This window comes from Mchenga conophoros, linkage group LG23 (genome assembly GCF_057382185.1).
Source record: "Mchenga conophoros isolate Kocher_MC1m ecotype Shallow Benthic linkage group LG23, M_conophoros_male_GT1.1, whole genome shotgun sequence".
In the NCBI taxonomy this organism is placed as follows: Eukaryota; Metazoa; Chordata; class Actinopteri; order Cichliformes; family Cichlidae; genus Mchenga; species Mchenga conophoros.
The window spans coordinates 42,065,398-42,072,032 of NC_140547.1; positions in this window are offsets into that span (position 1 = coordinate 42,065,398).

Here is a 6,635-nt window from a genome sequence, read left to right on the forward strand (position 1 = left end):
TGACTGGCTATGGCTGTGTCCAATGCTATGTACAGTGAAAGTCACAAGATACCAAAAAGGCACAGAGTCAAAGTTACACTGTAAATTTTGGTGAATGTGATGGAAACGGGAGAAAATGTGGTGTGAAGTGACACAGTATGTGTGTCATAATTTGCTAAAAAATGGCTAAAAGGTCTGCTATAGGTCAAAAAAGGATGCTGAAACTCAAAGACTGGTACCAGACAGAACACCAGCAGAAATAACAGAGTATATAAAGACTGTTGCATGAGACCACAGGCGATTTATTCTGTTTACTTAGTGAGAGTTGGAAAGGTTTCATTGAAATATAACATATTTGACTGCATTGTTGATCTGGTTATAGTCTAACGTTCAGTCTAATGTTAATGTTTTTGTCTCTCACTCCAGAAACTACAGCAAGCCTGAATCTAGCATCCTAAACACAATGTGTGACAAACCGCACTGCTGAGCTGAGAAGTTGTATCTAAATTTATCTGCCACTTATAAAAACTAACTCCATTTACACTGACTCCTCTTTTTTAGTGTTGCATGCTCCAATAGTGCAATTGCAACTTTCACACCTGCACCATGAACAGATTACAGGAAAGCGATGTCACACAATGTCAACCCGCTGCACACAAAAATATAACTTGCTCATTATGAAGTTTTAGTTTCATATGCAATATGATTTAATCACGTATTTATTGAAAGTCCCACCTCTCACCCTGTAACAGCAGAAATTACTACTAGAAAAGCTGAGTCTAGTTTTTTGAAACTAGACTGAGCTTTTCTGAGATTATTACAAATTTGAGCTGCACTACTTTTTTCAGATTAAGAGGACTGCCACGGGTGCAGTGACTGCTTCAGCATCTAAGTTGTTGGTTCCTGTTTGGTGTTAGTTATATGCCAACCTCCAGTTTGGTGTTTTTTGGTTATTTTTAGTCTCCTCTGTGTTTCCCTTCTGTTATTCTACCCTGTGTTTTGGGCATTTATATCATCGTTCCTCTTATTGGCCACAAGATGGCAATCTAGCTCCATATTTATGGGTATGTGAGCTCTAAAATGCATAATGTCTGAGACAGCCGTGACAATTGCTGACCGCCGGGGCCACTATTTCCTGTTTGTGTGCGTGTGTTAACACTAATAAAGCTGCATTTCTGAGGCTGAGCGGTCTTTGATCAGAAGAATTGCAAATTTTAACACTTTGATGTGAGCTTGCCACTCTAGTGTCAAAAGTGGGATTTAAGATTAGCCTGGAAATTGCGAGACCCAAGAACTAGAAAGAGCCACTGAGCAGAACGTTTGTCGTCTGGAAAACTGAAGCAGATGAAGCAGCCAGTGATGGTTCAAGATTGTCAGCCCACCCTGGCTCTATGGCTCACTTGTGGAGAGGAGGATAATTTTGCTGAATACAACAAATCCATAGTGTATCGTCACCTTCCAAAATAAAAAAATAAAAATAAAACAAACCCACCTCTACTGGCCCACATCCCCAGTTCAGGACAGCCTGCAGCAACGTCCAAAACACCACCCAGGCTGCCAAAGTATTGTGGGCTAAACAACAAGACACCACCGATCGAGGCAATCTACAACAACCAGACAATGCTGTGCGCTGTCCAGGTGAGGTGCTTATTAGGCATAGATTATTTAACTGTGTGGCAACATCTCAGTACAGATTTCATAATTATTTTAAACATTGTAGTTTTGCAACTTTCACCAGAGCCCGCAGGTGATGAATATGAAGTAGGGTAATGAAAGAATAAAGTAGCCAGTAGGTACCAAGACCGGTCTTTGTGCCAGGGGACAGTGTCTGGATGTGCTTCCCTGTATGCATGAAGGGCTTGCAATCATGACAGGGCTAAGCTGGTGTATCAGCAGCGGCGGATCTAGAGAAATTTTCTTAGGGTGGCAAAGAAATCACATGGGGTGGCAAAATCAAAGCCTTTTTTTTCACAAACACACATTCAAATGCAATAAGTATACACGTTTGTCATGTAAATATCATCTATAACTTAATTATTTTCTGAAGCCCACATAATTAAACACTTTAGTTACATAAAACATGTGATTTTATGTACTGTATGGCTTGTATAATAAATAGATATGTAGCCCAATAAGTATAAAATCCAGAAAGCTACACAACATGGGGCGGTTCATTTACAAACACAAATCTAATTTAAGTTTCACACTGTTTTTTGTTAGAAAAAAAAATCTAATTGTTACATGCTTAAATTACACAAAATGTCAGAAATCTGCACTGTCATGAACAAAGATCTGTGTTGAAGTCTGTTGGAGGTGCAGCGAGTCCGTGGACCCCAGAGGGTTAATAACACTCACCTTTATTCCATTTCCAGAGTGCAACAACCAACCACCTGTGTGAAATCTGAAATTCCCATGGTGTTGTTCAAAATGTGCTCTGGCACAATCATAAGCATCTTGCTACTGAAAACTAGAAAAGAAGACGGTCTGTGCTATGGGCTGAACCATTTGTTAATGGAGGGGGGGGGAACACTATGCGATATATTCAGTTTTAGCATTTATATTCACTGTTAACTGTAAGTACGCTCAAAGTGCTAATGCTATGTTATTTTAACAAACAACACTGTCATATGCAAAACTATGGTGGCACTGTGGCAAGAGATCATTTTAGGGTGGCACTTGCCACCCCATGCCACCCTTCTAGATCCGCCCCTGTGTATCAGGCACGCATGGCGAGCTGTGGGTGTATGGTGGTATTGTACCAGGACAGGATTTCACCATATTACCCCCTCACCCCTTCCTATACACACCCCAAAAACCTACCCTGTGCAACAGTTGACTGGGAGAATTGGTCAGTTATTTTATAAGTATTCTGACACCACCAAGGAAGCTGTGCACGCCTCTCGCTCATGTTACAGCCACCAGAGCTGGACACAGAGCTGGCCGCTCTGAGTTATTTAATGTTAAACTAGCTCGTGTTAAACTGGTGGAAGGTTCCTCACTGAAATGTCTGCCACCTAAAGTTAAAAATAAACTGGCAGCATTTAGGTTTTTCTCCTCTTCCTCTTTTTTCTTCATTCTTTCTGCTTTTCAATTTTCATTCTTGTTCCTAGCTGCCATTCACTTAAACAGAACTATGAATGCCACTTGAACTGTAAGAGGCACGAGTGGGGTCCTTTCAGGGAGGCCAGGTCTCTGCTGTCAGAGACCTGCTGGCACTAGTCTGGGCCCCAAGCAACTGTCTGGTGGTTGACCACAATCCACTGTCTCTCTCACACTCACAGACTCTCTCTCCTCTGTCATGCTGTCACACATTTCCTGCACTCACATTTGTCAGTGGCGAGAGAGGACCGGTCTTACCTCCAGAGAAAACACGTGGAAATCGAGGGACAAGGAAAAAAGTGGAAGGAAAATGGAAAACTATGTCACTGCACTCACTTTTGGGATTTTCATGCTCAGTAAGAGACACTTCTTTGCTTGGTGGCTAATTAACTCTGCTGGTGCCCTTTTATTTAAAAAAAGGAAGAAAAGAAAAAGTGATGTATTTTTAAAATATTTTTTATGTTATGTTTATAGTCAACAGGATTTAGGAAGATGTTTTATAAAAAAAAACTTTTGCAACTATCGTTATCACTGTGCATTATTTACCTGCTCTGTCTTATACATCTTTATCAGTTCATTTTGCCATTGTAGCTAAACAAGTGCTAAACAGTTTAAGTACTCGCAGGCATTTTTGGTAAATCACTGCAACAGTGTTGGGCAGGCGATCGTTTGACAAGAAGCCAAATATTAATCCCCATTTTGAAGTCTGCCAATTTAATATTTCATTTTTGTCTGTGGGTGGACTATCTTTTTTTTTAAAAATTATTATTTAAAAAAAAAATAGTGCATTTAACATCCAATTGATTTGTAACTTTTTGAGTGAAACAGAGGTTTTGGTTGGTATGTTGGATTAAGCCGAATTGAAAAGTCAATCAAAGAGATTGAAAATAAATGTCTCTCAGTCTCTGTCCTGTTGTTGTGGAAAAATGTGGAAGAACCACACACAGCCACAACAGCCTGGCTGCTCCTCCTCATGCTGGTCTGGATGCCAGGTGTGGTCACACACTGACCAAGCTTGGCTTCCTGTTCTTCAGCCAGGATTTGTTGCAAGTCAGCCAGTGTGGCTTTCACCTGACTGTCCATGATTAAAACATTGAACATCAGTGTCATTGTCAAACATGTCATTACCTTATTCAAGCTGCTACAGGCCCAGCAAACTTCAATATGACCTCAATGGTCTGTTGTACTGAGGGGCAAATGTATATAAATACAGCGTATTCTTCATGTAAATTCTATTTTTGCTTCATATATAGAAGGATTTTCTTTCATCTTAGAGGTTTCAGAGTCCAACTCAGCCTCCACACATAATTTTTTCTGTTATAGACTTTTAATCTTTTAAAATGTCTTCTGTGTTCTTCAAGGTGGGTGCCCGGCCCGTGTGGTGACGGTGCCTCCTGGTCCATTAATCCGGGTGGAGGGCCAGCCAGTCTCCATCAGATGTGATGTCAAAGAATACACAGGGCCTAAGGAGCAGGTCATTTCCCAACACACACACACACACACACACACTAGAATTGAAAGAGTTGATCCTCTGGAGAGTATGAGTATTTAGTGTATTACTTGTGGCCAGTAGATTATTAAAAAGCTTCTGATGCAGAGTAGCTGTGTTTTTACTTTGTGTTTGAGGCTATTTGGTTATGCTGGTCCATTTAACAGCTATCCCCCACAACTTACCAATGCTCTGCTGACCATGGATGTGTCCTCTTGCACATGAACACCCCTGCTGGTTTCAGACAATCACTGGCGTATAATTTGGTTTTTGCATAGACACGCGTACCTCGACACAGTGTCACACGCGTGGGGAGCAGATGTCAGGTGGGAATACTTGGCTTATGTCAAATGAGGACCAGGGAGGCACGGATTTGGATGAAGAATATCAAGGAGGAGAAATGTTTAGTTTCATGGTTTATTCTGCTTATAATGTTTGTAATAGCTGCTGTAATTGTCCTTGACGTGATCTGGGAGGGGAAGGGCACCTGCTGCCAGACAATATTCACCTTGGAAAAAGTTAAAAGTGGTTTATAAATTTTTCCACAGGTCTGTTTGTCAGAGGGAGTTAGGCGATTGCTTCATAATTAAAGACTGATTAAGATGGATTCATATTTTCTTGAAGGTTTTTTTTAGACCTCACCTTTTGACCGCTTCGCCTTGGGCATTTTTAATCTGTAGCTCTGCTCTAAAAGAACGTACGTACCAGGACCCGCCTACTATCCTCGGAAACGTAAAATGATTGGCTAGAATCTAAAGTGTATCACAGCTCAGGAAAAAAAAGCACCGAAATAAAACACCGAAATGTGCGCTGCTTTTCGGTCTGGTTACTACCGTTTATGTCAGAACCGGTGCCATCATGGCACTGGATGCCGGTACCCATCCCTATTCTTTTTAGACCTCACCTTTTACACCTGCATTGAGTTGCTGCCATGTGATTGGCTGATCAGATATTTGCATTAATGAGTATTTGAACAGATCTACCTAATGAAGTTTTATATTTATGATGAAAATGCTTTGATGGTTCATACCTATGAAGTTACAGTATATCTGAAAAGCCTTAAAATATTTTTTTTACCATAGTAAACTTCAAAACAGACTTTATTATATGATATAGTTTTAAAAAAGGATAACAATTGACTTCAGCATAATATAAAATAATGTGTTTTCCCGATACCTGATTTTTAGCACTATGTATGCATTGGTCAACTTTCAGATCTATGAAGTTCAGCTAAGTTATCTATGTTTTCATTTTTAGTTTCCATTTGCATTTAGATGCACGGCCGATTCTCTGATGTGTGATCTGTTTCTACCTGTGCTGATGCTAGCAGGACTAAAGCTGATCAAGCAGCAGTAAATATGTGAAGCAAGGCTGAAGGATACACTCATAAAATGAACAGAATCATAAGAATATAACAGCACGAGCACTGCAAATGCAACTAAAACATGTTGACATCAAATGGTATGTTATTTGAAATCTATATGAAATAATGACACATCTATGTTTTCCAATTTTTTTTTTTTTTTGTGTATTTATTTAGTTTTTCCACAGTTGTGTAAATCAGTCTGTCTGTGGACTGGTACAGCTGAAAAGCCGACGCAGCCAGTTCCTCTTCGTCTTCTTCTTGGGTTTTTTCTCTGGCACAGTCTTAGCTTCAGTTTCGAGTTCAGCTGGATTGGTAGTTATCGTTTTCTCTCCGTCTTCTGTTTGTTGTAGAGAGTCATGCAGAGACATCTCAGTTGATGTCAGGGAGTCTTCTCCTTCTTCTTCCTTGTCCTGTTCTTTGGTGTCTTTTTCCACCAGAAGCTCAGATTTTCCATTTGCTGTGTTGGAATTTTGTTCATTTTGCTCCTGTGTGATGTTAATGTAGGATGCTTTGACTTCTTTCAACTCTTGATAAAGAGTCTCTGCTTTCATGTCATGAAGCTCCTTGTTGGAGCAGAGCTGGGATTTAAGCTCACTGATTTCCATGTTCAGTGTCTCCTGGTCCTGCCTATGTTTATCTTCCTGTTCCTTGAGTTGGTGTTGAGCTTCTAGGAGCTGTTGTTGGAGTGTTCCTATTTGCTCT